Source organism: Tursiops truncatus, chromosome 9, assembly GCF_011762595.2.
Source record: "Tursiops truncatus isolate mTurTru1 chromosome 9, mTurTru1.mat.Y, whole genome shotgun sequence".
Classification (NCBI taxonomy): Eukaryota; Metazoa; Chordata; class Mammalia; order Artiodactyla; family Delphinidae; genus Tursiops; species Tursiops truncatus.
Window position 1 is genome coordinate 46872620 of NC_047042.1, and position 15080 is coordinate 46887699.

A 15080-nucleotide genomic window follows, 5' to 3' on the forward strand; every position below is an offset into this window, starting at 1 on the left:
TTTCAGGTTAGGAGATTTACCTCCCAAATGCACTGGGAACCTAACTGACCCTTGTCTTGAATGGGTAAATGCAACAATCCCTTCGAATGAATTCATCGACAGTGCCACGTTAGCGGAAGCGCTTTGTGTCCCCTCAGGATTTACCTTTGTCTGTAGTGGTTATTATTCTCCTTGGGCCTACGAGTGTCTGGATGGCTGGCATATAACTGGGTGATACCTCTTAAGTAACCTAACTGTGCCCCTAACTGTTCACAGGCTGACACAGCTCATTGGTCACCTCTCCTGAATTTACATCATTGAGTTAGAAAAGACCTACCAGAAGGTGCTCATGATTCTGGATTTGCTTCTGTTGGCAGGTCCCTACTTCCCTGGTTCAGAGTGAGTACAAATGAAGCTATGATTAAGAATCTCTCCTTGACTCCTGAAAACATTGCAGAATCCACCTCTAAAGCAAGAGCTGCCCAAGAAAAATCCTTAGACTCTCTGGCCAAGGTTGGTCCTGATAATAGGATAGCCCTTGATTGTCTTTTAGCTGAACTAGGTGTCTGTGCTATGGTCACCACCACCTGTTGTACCCGTATTCACACTTCTGGGGAAGTTGAAACTCAGCTATACAAGATCACTGAGCAAGTCAGTTGGCTTAAGAAAGTGACTACTTCAATGGGGTCTTTCTTTGACTTAACAGATTTTGATCAGTTGGGTCTTGAGGACCATGGCTCCGAAGTGCACTCCAGACATTGGGAATCGTCCTGTGTATAATAATCATAGTAATCTCCCCGGCATGACGCATTCTCACAAAAGCTTTAAATGCATGTTCGCAGCAGCCAACCACCAAGCAAATGATTTCTCTTAAGACTGGAATTTCAGAAAAGAAGCAAAGAAAATGACCGATGTAAAAAATGTGAACTTGAACTTGTGACCTGTGAATACCACAGAGAGGATGAGCAAAAACAAAACATGAGAACTTCAGAGTGGTAGCTGGGAGTGGTGCTAATGCCTTAAATTTTGATCACATCTCTCAGTAAAGCTAAGAGTCTGATCAAAAGGCAGGAATTGTTATTAAAAAAGAGAGAGAGAGAGAGAGAGAGACAACAGGCCCCAAACAGAGTCACTTGTGCTAACCCACATCACCACACTGAGTCTTAATACCTCACTTAATTACAGTTTCAACCTCTCCTGGGTGTAGAGACTTAAACTGGTGTATCCGGAATTACTGATCAGCACTAAGCAGGTAACCTGCCTCACAGACCCTGCCATCCCCTAAAGGAACGTGACCTTGCCACAAACAATCCACTCTTTCCCTAGTAACTTCCTTGTCTTGCTCCCTTCTGCCTACAGCGGTCTTTCATTTTGTAAAGCTCTTCAGAGCTCCTTTCTATCTGCTAGATGGGATGCTACCCAATTCATATTTTGCTGAAAAAAACCCAATATGATTTTTTTTTTTTTTTTTTTTTGCGGTTCACGGGTCTCTCACTGTTGAGGTCTCTGCCGTTGCGGAGCACAGGCTCCGGACACGCAGGCTCAGCGGCCATGGCTCACGGGCCCAGCCGCTCTGCAGCATGTGGGATCCTCCCAGACGGGGGCACGAACCCGCGTCCCCTGCATCGGCAGGAGGACTCTCAACCACTGTGCCACCAGGGAAGCCCCCAATAAGATTTTTAAAATTTACTCAGTTGAATTTTGTTTTCTAACTGAGGTGATGTTTCCAATACCCTCGCCCATCTCCCAAAGCAAAGTTCTACCCAGTTTACTGAGGTAAATGGCTCTGTCTAGGCACAATGTACTTGGGAAAGGGAACATTTGAAGAGAGTATCCTTCTCCTCTCCTATAACTGTTTTGTAACCCAACTTTTCTATCTACTTTAAACTGAAATCTACAACTTGGCCTTCAAATTTTAGTAATTCATATTTCTTTATTTTGAAAAACAAAGGGCTCTCAAAGGAAATGAGTACAATCCCCCCCTTTAAAGTTCATGGCAAAAGATATGAGATTTCATCCTTGCTTGATATGCCAATTACTTTTCAGCAGCATTCGAAAAATATTAAAAAGCTTAAAAGAGGAAGCAGGAAAATCTGTATTCAAAACCTCAAACCTGGCCTTTACAAAGTCCCTGGGTGGTCCATATTTGCATTGGGAGATTTAGTTTGGCATTTTAACTTAGGTAAATAGACTCTCACTTTCCTCTGAGCCTGAAAACATTCAAAGACAGAGGATCCTCTTTCGGAGCCAGTGGTAACCTATACCTTCTGAAAGTGAACAAAGTCACACTTTTCAAGGAAACAAGCAGAGAAGTTTTCTGTTATTCTTTCTCCCACAAAATACACACCAATTCCCACAACCCCTTGCTATTTTGATACTAATGGGGGGGATGGTGAAACAGGAGACACGCTTCATTTTAAAAGGGGACACTGTCAAAACACACATTCCCCACAGGGCCTTCTACCCTTTCAGCCACCCAAACCCAGCAACGACTAAAATCCCACAAGCTGATTCTGAGACAGAATCCCATGATCATCCTCTCCACATGGGCCCACTATAACATTCAACAACTCGATCAACTTTTAAAGGCTTACATATGTGTACAACAGGATCTAAACTACTTTCAAAAGGAGAGAACTTCATTCCGTTTCAATTACTAAAACCTCCAGCTTGTCAAACAAAGAAATGGGTACTATTTCAAGTTAGAGCGGGAAAATCGTACCCTACAAGGGAAACCATAGGCAAAGGATATAAAATATTGTCATCATTTATTCATTAGAGCTATTTAAAATACATGTGTTACTCTTGGTTTCACTCTAGATATTAGCATAAAATAGAAATCTGACAAATGTATCAAAATTTCCCCTCCCCCTCCCAGAAAGGAACCCAAGTACTGCCCTGCTCAGAGTGTCAGATCAAAGCCAGATCAAAAGAATCAGACCAAGGGACTCCTAAAGGAAAACACAAGACTCAAACCATCCTACAAGTCACTTCTAGAATGAAAGATTATTTTCCTCAAGACTGCCCTGCCCCCAGCAGAAATGTTCAATGTGATCCTGATTCAGGAAGGCAAGGCTTCCAGAATTCTAGGCATTACCAAGCCCACGTCCATATTGGGCCCAGACGTGCAATTGCGGCTACATTTAAGGAAGTGAATGTTTTACTGAACACACTAAAATAATCCACGGGGGAAAGAATTAAATCTTATAATAAAAGGAAAATTAAGTGGGATTTATTCTGGCTAATATTTCAGGTCAACAAAGCTCGTTGAGATCTACCACGTGTAAGACCCTCTGCTGAAAGATACAAAGGATGCCTCAGGGAGCCCAGTGTCTTGAAGTGGAAGGAGGCAGGTACATAGCATAATTCACTTGTTAAAAGCATACCTTTGGTTCAAAGCAGGGCAAGATCACACAAGTCCCTGAGAAGAGAAGGCTAGAGAGTGAGATCATGGCTGTTGAATAATAAAAAGTATCTTCCACGCATTGAGCATGTACCACATATTGGACCCAGTACTCTCATTATCTGCAATCCTTACAATAATTTTGCAAGCCAAGTATTGTTATCCCCATTTCACAGATGAAGAAACTGAGGCTTACACAGGCAGTCAGTGGAATAGCAGGCTTTTTCTTTCCTTTCCCTTATGCTGCCTTTTAAGTGTTATGCTCTTCTTATCTTGTAGAAGACCAAAGAAATGGACTTAAATTACAGCAGGGAAGATTTCAATAGAAAACCAGAACATCTAAAGCAGGGCTTCTTAACCTGGGCTGTTCTGTGCATTGTAAGCTGTCCAGCGGCACCCTGATCCTTCCCACTACAGATGCCTACAGCCACCCTCTCTCCCCAAATGCGATAACCAAAAATGTCTCCAGACATTGCCAAACGTCCCCTGGGAAGGACAATCACTCCTGGCTGAGAACCAGTGATCTAAAAACACTGGAATGGACAGATCTCTTCCTGTAAATCCCTAAACAGAAGAAAGACAACTATGCATACAGTCACCTGCCCGAGGGCAAGAGATGGGACCAGTGGCTCTGCTGTTCTTTCTGGCCCTGCCACCTTGAGTTTGAGCCACACGGACGAAGGCCATGGACCCGACTCCCGGCACTGGCCCCGCAGTGACCTGTAACACACAGCACCTGTGCTAGATAAATATGTGCTCTTCAAACTGGCATTGTGTGCCGCTGGCATCCATGAGGCTTTCTAAAGAGCATGCAGGAATGTTGTTATGAGCTAATAACATCGTAATTTCGAGATCCAGAACTTCTGTCTGTAGGCTTTCCAAAAACTGACCAACCAGAGAACACACCTGTGGTTGTACGATCATTCAGGGCCTCCTTTCCCACCTCCATTACCAGGGGAAAAAAAAAAGGAAACCCAAATCTTACTGTGATGCTTGACCACAGGGTATAAAAATACCCTTTTGTTGAAGAGCTTCTTCAGGTACTTTTTAAACAGAGGTTGGTATAGCACTTAGATTTTAATTTGGATTCAAAGAATGATGTCATCGTTTTATTTTTAAATGTCAAAGTTTACAATATTATGGAAATTACATTCATTGTGATTCTTTAAACTAACAATAAAAATGTTAGATACCAACCTAAAATGTGTGGGGGTGAGGGAGCAGTAAACTTTTTAAAAACCTTCAGAGGCTACAGGAGAGAAAAAAGCTTGAAGCATAATGAAGCACCCTGGTGTCTGTTCCCAGGCCAATCTGCTGATCAAAGGCAGCCATCCTCTACAGTGCCTGAGACTCATTTTTATTATAAAGAATGCTCTTGACTCTAACATAAATTTCTGCTTTATGTGTTTGCCACACTGATGGCATTAGCTGGTCTGTACCCAAAAATGGATCGCCGGATTGACACGAACCGAAAACTAAAGGACACGTAGGTCATCTGGTAAAAAGAGGTCCCCCCAGGACTAAGTACCAAGTTAGTGTTCCAGATCACGACGCAGCCACTATATCAAGTAAGCCCCAGAACACCGCATAGCTTACAACTCAGCTCTGAAGTAAGTTCATTTTTGCAACGAATAACGTCTTGCAGCTACCCCGGCAAAACCAACCAATCAATTCTCTGGGCTTGGGTGCAGACTGCTATGCATTTGCTGCTCAGCAAGATACCTGGGCACACCTGAGAATCAGATGTGTGGGGCATGAGCACACACCTCAAGGGAAAGCAGGGCCCACTTATCCTCTGCCACGCTGAGAAATGTCTAATTTTCTTGTTCCCGTTTGATAACACATTTAGGCTTTTCCTATCAGCATGGGAGAGTGTTCTTGAGGAACTCTGTCCTGCCACAATAAAAAGCTACACTAAACAGTACTTTTTGGCGTCCCACATAGAGAAACAATGAAATATGTCGGGAAGAGAATAAACAGGCTTTGGACTCTGGCCAACCTACATTTGAAACCCAGCCCTTCTACTAACTGGCCTCATGTGGCCTTGACCGAGTGGCTTAATGTTTCCAATCATCTGATTCCTTGTTTGTCAAATGCAGATAAAAATGTCAGCCTTACAGGGATGTTGGGAAGATTCGATGAACCCTAAGTGTGAAAAGGCTAAGTGCCTAGTGAATGGCGAGCAGTGCTAGGGCTGCCTGAGGTCCTCGAGACCTCACCTGGTTGCAGCATGCATGAGTATATGTTGTACTTGGACCTGGGCACTCTAGCATGCCTCTGTAGCGAAATACCAGCAATGTCCTGATAGCCAAGAACATTTTTTCTTGGCTGGTTCTAACAGGATAGTTTGCCTTGTTTCCAACGCATTTCAGCAGAATGGCCTCTGCTCCTCCCCCTTCCTAAGCAGTGCACTTGAACCAGTGGTTCTTAATCTCTTTTTAGTCACAAATACCCAGTCTTTCCCTAGAAAGCTGCATTTAGCACAAATGCATAAAATTTTGCATCAATTATATCGGGTTCGATGACCACCTGAAAACTCTCATATGCCTGCCCTCCATGGTGCCTATGACTCCTGCTTAAGAAGACCCCTCTAGTGCTTCCCTGGTGGCGCAGTGGTTGGGAGTCCGCCTGCCGATGCAGGGGACGTGGGTTCGTGCCCCGGTCCGGGAGGATCCCGCATGCCGCGGAGCGGCTGGGCCCGTGAGCCATGGCCGCTGAGCCTGCGTGTCCGGAGCCTGTGCTCCGCAACGGAAGAGGCCACAGCGGTGAGAGGCCCGCGTACCGCAAAAAAAAAAGAAGACTCCTCTAAACAAAGACTCAGGAGATGCTTTATAAACATGTGGCTCCTCAGCTGGCACCTGGGTAGTGGCGTCTATGTTACAGTGTAAGCTTCACGCTGACAGCCTGGTGCCAGGCTTCCTAAAGAGAAGCAAACGAAACAAGTACTGGGTACCAACGAAGAGCTCCCAGTCAAGAGGACTCATTTTTTACACGGACCTGGGCAATGGTTTATAAATTTCAGAGTAAAGAGAGTGGAGTTAACTTTAGTTAATTCTCAAAAGAAGTGAACCCTAGAAGTTCACGGTCCCAGCAAAGTCCCCAAAAGAACATACTTTCTCACATTTTCTAGGGAATGTAGAAGACGCAACAGTTTCTAGTAAAAGGGATCCCTGATCAGTGGAACAACTATTTACACGGTATTTGAGATCCACAAAGTATTATGGGGAATTACTAGTTTCATTAAGGAGACAGAACGAAGGCAATATCTGACTTCAAAAGAGCTATGGTCCTACTCTGGTTTTGCCGTATCATCCACGCCTACCAATCAACTGGCAAAAAAGTATGGCTACACTTAAGGCTTCAAAGAAACTGCAATGGCTCACAAGGAAAATGGGCAACACACCCAAAAGAAACAGACAAGCTCAGCTTTTTCGTTTCTCATAGGGAACGCTAGCTAAAATGGATGACTACTGGTTTTAGAGTCAGACCTGATTTGAATCCTACCTCTGCTATGTATTAAGTATATCACTTAACTCAGTTTTTCATCATATGTAAAATATGGATAATAATGTCTACTTCATAAGATTAATATAGGGATTGAAATGAGATAACATAAGAGCCTGGTATTCAATATATGAAAATTAACCAATATAAACTGTCCTATAGAAGAGTACAGGCAGATTGCCCAGGTTCAAACCCTGGCTCTACAACTTATTAGCCGAGCAATTTTCAGAAAGTTACTTGACATCCTCGTGTCTTAGTTTCCTTGCCTGTTAAATAGGATTACGAATAATATCTACCTCATCAGGTTTTTGTGAGGATTAAAGAAGTTAATACATGAGAAGTAGTTTAAAGTGCAATGCCTGGTCAAGTGCTCAGTACATTTTAGTAAATGTATTGGTAATGTAATACATTCAGCAAAGGCAGTGCAATACATTTAGGAAATGTACTGAGCACTGCTAAAGTGCTCGGAATATTATTATCAACCTTTGTTTTATTTGATGGGGCGAAGTATCGGGAGAACAAGGTGATGAAAGAATATACTTAAGTTTGCAATGCATGTGTGTGACCTTTACATTTGATGCTATTAGGTGACAGAAGGAAACAAGGTGACCAGGGAGGATGAGTGGCCCACTGATGTAACTGTTGATGAAGCCTGTACACATTTGTCTGTGCTAAGAGACGTGGCTGGGTTTAAAAACTTGGCATGTATTTTACAAGACTCATCTACATGGTTGTTTTGAATATGAACAGAGCAGCACCCAGGCTTTATCTCCAAGAATTACTTGACTCAGCACTGGAGTCAAGGAAAAGGCTCATTTATTAAATGTAGACTCTGGAAGGAATCTTTGGGGAAGTACGAGGGGTGGGAACAAAGTTCATAGAGCCCCCTCTTAGACATGAAACATGATGAGAAATGCCTGATGACTTCTTCTTACTATCTCAGTTCATTAGAAACTAGGGGCCAGGGACCACCACTTGTGACAACTCTGCTCCACTTTTCTGTCGGTTGAGTTTATCTTCTCTGCCCATATCTCTAGCGGTGATTGTACCTAATGATATAGACCTGTAACACCAAAAAAGCTTCAGGACTTATTTCTAGTAGGAGAGAAGGAAAGGCTGGGTGTGGGGAGGGGCTGAACCATCCCTCTCCTCCAGGGCACTGTGCAGGAGCTCAGCAACCCTGAGGTCCAAGAGAGAGGAAGCAGGTGCATCAGTGCCTGACACAGGGAAGAAAAAGAGAGATGTGGAAGATGTTATGGGCCAAAAATGGGGCCCAGAGCTGCACAGGCTGAAAAAAGCCTGCATTGGGCCCCCAACTATATTAATTAAACATACCAATGATGATGCTAGAAGATTTTTTAAAGAAATGGCTCTTGGAGCACTGGATCCTCAAACCTTAAGAAAGACTGGGAGTTGGCTCCTATGAAGAGAACATTTGATGACTTAGTGGTAGCAATGTACGATTTTATTTTACTAAGAAACATAGTGAGAAGAGCAGAGTTTGGGTCCTTTTTTTCCATGCCGAAACTTGCACTGAGTGCAAATTTCAAATTTACTAATACTGATCAACGTGTTTCTCTATAATTTCCGCAGTGAAAATGTATACAGAGGCAGTCACCCCTATCTGTGCTAATATTACCCATATGATGTCTTCTGCAGCTACCATGCCTTACTGTTGGTTATGCTTTCTGCTAATCTGGAATATTCAGAAGCAATTTTGCACAACCCTGAACTACAATAAGTCTACAATGCTCATTTGAAAGGCATTCCAGGCAAGAAAATGGCTGGCTACTTGTTCTGCCCCTTACCTAGATGCGGGCGAGTCCAGGATAACGAATATATTCCATCTGCTGCAGTTTGTTGAGCCTCTAATTTCCTAAGTAATTTCCTGTCCTGATCCTGGGTTTCTGTTCATCCTTATTACAAGTCATGAGACTTCCCGCACACTCAGTTCCCATCAGTGTCGCCAGGGTCACTGACCTTATGATGACGACGCACGGATTTATAAGGCCAGAGCGATGCGGTAGTGGGAGTGGGGGAAGGAGAGGCACGCGGCCGCGAAGGTGTTTACTAAAACACATCCCCCAGCCACACTTTTTTTTTGCAGCAGTGAGAGAAACTGGCACCTTCTTGCGTGTGTTTAATTAATGCCTTGCTGGAAGTATATTCGCTTCCTTCGACTTGGAGGATAGCAACAGCATCTAAGAGCTTTGCAGACAGCTTAAAATGTACTCAAACAGCATCCATTCCCCTCCCTCTGCAGCTCCCCCCTCCCTCGGGGGCCGTCAGCTGGTTGCCCTGAGGGGTGCGGATTTCACTGCCGCTAACCTTCTGCTCCCCAGGAGAAAACCGAGGCGGGCGCACTGGGACGCCCCTCCCAGCCCACAAGGTGATGACACCACTACTCACTCTTTCTCATCTGCCCTCACCTCCTGGCTCAGCCGGGAGAGCCGCAGCAAGGGGCTGCCGCTGCCGGGGGAGGTGGGGGGGGCGGGGTTTGGCCGCTTTCGGGCGCCGCGGAGCATGCAGGAGCCCGGGGAGGGGGCCGAGGCCAAGGTCCGGCTGCGGCTGCCGCGGCCGCACTACTGCCCAGCGGCTCCAGAAGCCGACAACCCGGGGGCGGGAGGGTTGAGGAGGGGCGCGGAGGCGCTGGCCCAGGGAGCGCGACCCCCCCTCCCGTTTACCTGGACGCGGTCGGCGGCGGCGGCGGAACTGCGCTCGAGAGCGCGGCCACGGCTCCCCGGCGGCGGCGGCGCTCGTGCGCTTCCCGAGGGCGGCGGTCCCGGCGCGCGCAGGATGTGCTGTCTCACGCTGCGCCGGCCGCTCGGCTCACGCTCCTCCGGGACCTACAGCACTTCCTCCCTCTCCGGAGCCTGACACTGACAGCTCCCTGCGAGCTCCCAGTCTGCGGCTCGCCCCGCCCCCGGCCCACGCCCTCCACGCCCCGCGCTCCTCCCGCGGGAGGGCCCTCCGCACCCGGGATCGCGACGAGCGGGGTAGCTCCGGCCCAGAGGCTGATGGCAGCAGCGGACCTGGGGAGGTCTATCCGTCTACCCCTGTGCCACCGGTAGGACTCGCCTAAGTGGCTGCAAACGGAAGAGCTTCAGTGTTGTGAGAGCTCCTGCCGACATGGAACAACTTTCACTCCCTGACAACTACTTTAGGTTATTTAAACAGAAATAGAGAAAGCTCAGATCCATCTGTTACGCACAAAGACTTATAGATTTAGCCTTAATTTTTCCCAGAGGAAAAAATATATATTCAGTTTGTCTCCACAACATTGCTTCTTAAAGTCCTAGCTTTTTAAAATCTGGATAGCAAAATATCCTCCATATGCTAAGTGAAATAAGTCTGACAGAGAAACACAAAGACTGTGTGATATCACTTGTATATGGAATCTTAAAATTACGAGGAACTAGTGAATATAACAAAGGAGCAGACGCACAGATACAGAGAAGAAATTAGTGGTCAGTGGGGAGAGGGAAGGGGGAGGGGCGTTATAGGGGTAGGGGATTAAGAGGTACAAACTATCATGTATAAAATAAGCTGCAAGGATATATTGTACAACACAGGGAATATAGCCAATATTTTATAACTGTAAATGGAGTATACCTTTAAAAATTGTGAATCACTATATTGCACACCTGTAACATAATATTGTGTAACCAAGCAGAACCGAACGGGGCCTTCCCAGGGACAGACCCTTCCCCCATATCCTCTGTTTTAGCTCCTCTGTGAAGTGCCTAGGTAACAGTATCTGATGCACATTTCCTGAGTTGTTTTAGAGATGCTAAAACCCCCAGGTGGAAGACATTAACTAGTTAACTACTCAACGACCAAGAGCACGCAGCCCCCAGGCCTATTGGCGCCTAAGGACAACCTCAAAACCGAAGGTTAACCCCTGTGACACCGCCCTGTTACCTCACCATTAACCAATCAGAGAATTGTGCACGAGCTGATCAGGTACCCTGGGGCTCCCCTCCCTCACCTTGCCTTTAAGAATACTTTGCTGAAACCCATTGGGGATTTCAGGCTTTTTGAGCATTAGCTTTCCCAGACTCCTCGTATTGTGCCTTATAATAAACGCTGACCTTTCTTTCCTTCACCACAACCAGCTGTCAGTAGGTTGGCTTTACTCTGCGCGGGCAAGCAGACCCAAGTTTGGTTCAGAACGATTGTATACCAACTATACTTCAATTTTTTTAAAAAACACATATGAAAAAGAAAAAAAATTTAATAAAAATCTGGGTAACCATTCTTGGACTCCCCCAAAGCTGCCATAACAGCCGAGTTTTAAGGCCCAGAAATGGATTAGGGGATTCAAATTGATGCAGGTTTGGCACCATTTTTAGGTAAGCTTTTCATCATGTTTCTTAGATATCTGTGGGGTCACTGTACACATTAGAATGAAAGTAGAGAGCAAGGACTATATCTCATTCACTGCGGTATCCCCAATATCTACAATGTTTGATGCATAAACGGGTGCTCAATAAATATTCATGAATTTATTTAATTGACAAGTACTACAGTATTTTCAAAATAAATATAGATCTGATTGGGAATACGATATCATACCTATCTATAAAATGGCCTTCCTTGTTCCAATTTTGCCTTGCTGACAAATGATTGCGAGCATAAGTATGGCTAAAAAAAGAGAGTTAAGATGTCTTTAGTTAGAAGGAATTCAAACTATTCCAGAAGAAAAATTCTATGAAACAAATACTTGCCACTGCCGTGTATTAGACACTTAACATGTCAAACTCTACAGATATTTTCCTTTAAAATTTTTCAGTAACGCTAAGTAACAGATACAGTGCCGCGCCCACAGGAAAGGAATCTGAGTCTCAAAGAAGTTAACTACCTTGCCTGAACTCCACAGCTACTGAGTGATTCACCTGAGGTCAGAATCCGTGTCCACCTGACTTCACAGCTTATACATTCCCACTTGGTATTACTGTCTCTCCACTATGAGGGTTGATGAATGTCCACTACCTGCAAAGCATTGTGTTATGTTAGGAGTTTCAGATGGTCCAAAAGTGAGGAGAATATAATCCCTTTTCACAAGTAAGGTTAAAATCCAGTTGAAGGTGGAAAAAGAGATAAAGACAACATATAATTAAAGACAAACCATAAGGAAATGGTCAAAGCCGTACAATGTGTTAAGAGTACTCAAATAAGAGCCCATCTGGTATGAGTGGGGGAGATTGTAGGAGGAAATTAGAATTATGAATATGGATAATATTTGAAATGGGTAGGTAAGGTTTTTAACAGTAGAAATGAAGAAGGGAGAACATTTTCAGGCATAAACAAAGCTCCAAAGAAGAGAAAGCACTATGTATACTTAGTAAATGTTGAGTGAGCCAGCTTTTTGGAGCATAACAGACTCATAGGGGAGCAGATTTGGGCCTTAAGGGATGCTGAAGAGCAGACAATGGAGTACCACAATTACAGATATTTGAGCAGGAAATGACGCTTGAGGAGAGTCATCTGAGGGTATCTAAGTATAGGGGACTGGAACAAGCAAAGGCTGAAGAGACCAATTGGAAGTTCATTGTAAAAATCCAGGCCAGGATTAAGAAGGTCTAAATTTGTCAATCGTATTCATCACGAAGAGCTTGAAATACATGCCTGGCACAAATTAAACCCTCAGTAAAAAGCAGTTGTAATTATTTTTATTATGTACTCAGGCATAGTACAGATATTGGGTGTGGGACTGGAAATGAATAAGAAATAAATGGTCTCTATATTCCAGAGACTCAAAATCTAAAGAAAAGACACCACTGGCTTTAACACCAAGCAGACTAAGAAAAGCAGAACAATTAAAAGCATTTGCCATGAGAGATCGAGAAGGAGAAAATGCATTCCACTTGGGAATTTTTGTTATCTGGAAGGTCTTGTTGAAGAGGTTCTGGGTGTTTGTGTTTAGTTAGATGCAAATTTTGACATATGGTGATATGCACTTGAGAATGAGGTTAGAAAACAGGCACAAAAAAAGGTATAGACCTTATGTTTATTGATAGATCTTAATTTTTTAGAGCATTCTAGGTTTACAAAAAAATTGTGCAGAAAGTACAGAGAGTTCCCACATACCCCTGACAAATTATAAACTGGTCATTGCAACTAACCTGTTTCACCTCTTAATCTAGCTATTGCTTCAAAGTTTGAAAGAAGGTCTTCAAGAACAGATTAAATGGCTACCAAAGAACATAGTGGGCAAATTCCTAACTTGCTATAGCCATCAGGAGATTGCTTTAGTGCCTCCAGAGAGACAGTGGTGTGGCTAAGCTCCCCAGTTCTGGAATTAGACTGTCTGGGTGTGAACTTGTCTACCACTTACTGCTTTTATATATTTGTACACGTTACTAGACTCCTCGAAGACCCACGTCTCCTAGAAGGAAAAAAGGGGCAATGAGTTAATCCATGTGAAGCACTTGACACAGTCCCTAGCATGTAATTATAAATGCTCAATAAATCTTAGCTATAGTTTGCCATAATTAATCTAGCCTGCATGAAAAGTACAAAAAGTAGAGCTTTGTACCCTCTAAATTCAGTGTCCAATCTTGACATAACCAGACTTGAGGTCAGACCTTAGAGTCACTACTAGCCTTCAAGACAGATTCCTTTGCCTTTGTGCACCTGTCATTCATTAGTGCTGAATACAGGCAGGGTCCCTCAGCTGGCTCCTTTGTCTGACTCACTCTCCTAGGGCCCCACTTCACACTGGTTCCAACGGAACTTTTGTACACCAGATGCCCTCACATCTGCCAGAGAATCTCCTCTGGAAGTTATTCCTCAGTTAATTATATCTTGGTTGCAGGAGATAAACTGAAAATCCACCTCAGTGGTCCAAAGGCTCTAAAAATACAGAAAAGAAATGAGCCATCCGAATCAGCTATTAAAAATGAAGGGGTCCCAAAGGAGAAAAAATGCTTGAAAATGTTCTCTAGTTAGGATGACATGTGCTCTACATCATGTTCAAAATAAAAACCTGTGAGGAAACTAAAGCACTGCCCAATGTCATACACAGTTTTGTATGGGATATATACCAGGTAGGATATATTTTATGTATTTTTCTATTATATGACTGAAGTTGGTCTGTTTGTGCCAAATCAAAACAATAATAGATGTCCCGAAACAGGTGCATTATTAGTGTCTGAAGATTTATTAGAAATTAAAGAGTGACTTATGGGGAAGTCAGTGATTCCAGTGTCTAAAGCAACTCCTGCTTTTTGTCTTCTGGACACTTTTCATCAAGGGACATTGCTTATGTTTTTATATAGTAGGTGCAAAAACCCTGCAATAAATAAATACACACACAAAATCTGCCTTCAGTTTTGGAAGAATGAATTCAGAGGTGTCTGCTGTATAGCTTTAGATTTCTCTAAATGCTTTTTGAATAACTTCCAAGTACAACACCAATTCTACTATAATTACCTATATTTGTAATATAATTGTATTATAATCACCCATACTTCCACCTCCTTCACTGTTGCCACCATGTGTCTTTGCCCCTCCCCTTCCTCCTTACATTTCCTTCCATCAGCTTTTCTTTTGAGGACGATGCTAAGCCAAAATGCATATGTTTTTAACAATCAATCATTAAATACAACCATGAAAATATCTGTACAGAAAAAATAGAAATCTTTGGATCTTAAAAAAATTGTTTTAAGCACTTATATGTATGGAGGAAAATCCAATGATTATAAAACATAAATTATTTATGTCATTTTAAATTCACATTCCATCAGTGTCTAAATATAAATCTTTATTTTTTCCAGCTGTGAAATCAGTATCTACATTCTTCCTTGTGTTCTACCTCGTTACATGTTATTTCAAATTTCTATTTCTAGGAATCAAATAACCTACCTTGCCAAAAGAAATTAAACCACAATTTTGGTAAATTACATCTCTAGATTATTTCCTAGAAACATATTTTCATAGTTCTTGTAATTGCTCCTTGGAAAGATTGATCCTAATAGCTCTCCCAACGCTTTAAAAAAGTCATCTGTGTTTTTTAAAATAAATAATTACATATGTATAATAATTACAATGTATCAATATACATTGATACTATGTGCCTTTAACCAGAAAGTCTGAGCATTTTTTACCGGTGCTTCATTATTTGTTATTTCTCATGTGCTAACTCTGAATATCAGGACCATTTGAGAAGTGAAATCTAAATATTTTATGTATT

General features: G+C 43.2%; 1 protein-coding gene across 4 annotated transcripts in view; it reads right to left on the minus strand.

The window, feature by feature from the left end:
- Positions 1 to 15080, minus strand: part of DYNC1I1 (dynein cytoplasmic 1 intermediate chain 1) — a 388679-nt gene that overhangs the window by 337417 nt on the left and 36182 nt on the right. The window contains exon 1 of one of the 4 annotated variants that reach the window (XM_019927699.3): positions 9571 to 9770. The exons of the other annotated variants lie outside the window; for them this stretch is intronic. The gene's annotated coding sequence lies outside the window, so the exon portion shown is untranslated. Of the gene's footprint in view, positions 1 to 9570; positions 9771 to 15080 lie in introns of those variants that run through there. 4 annotated transcript variants of the gene reach the window in all.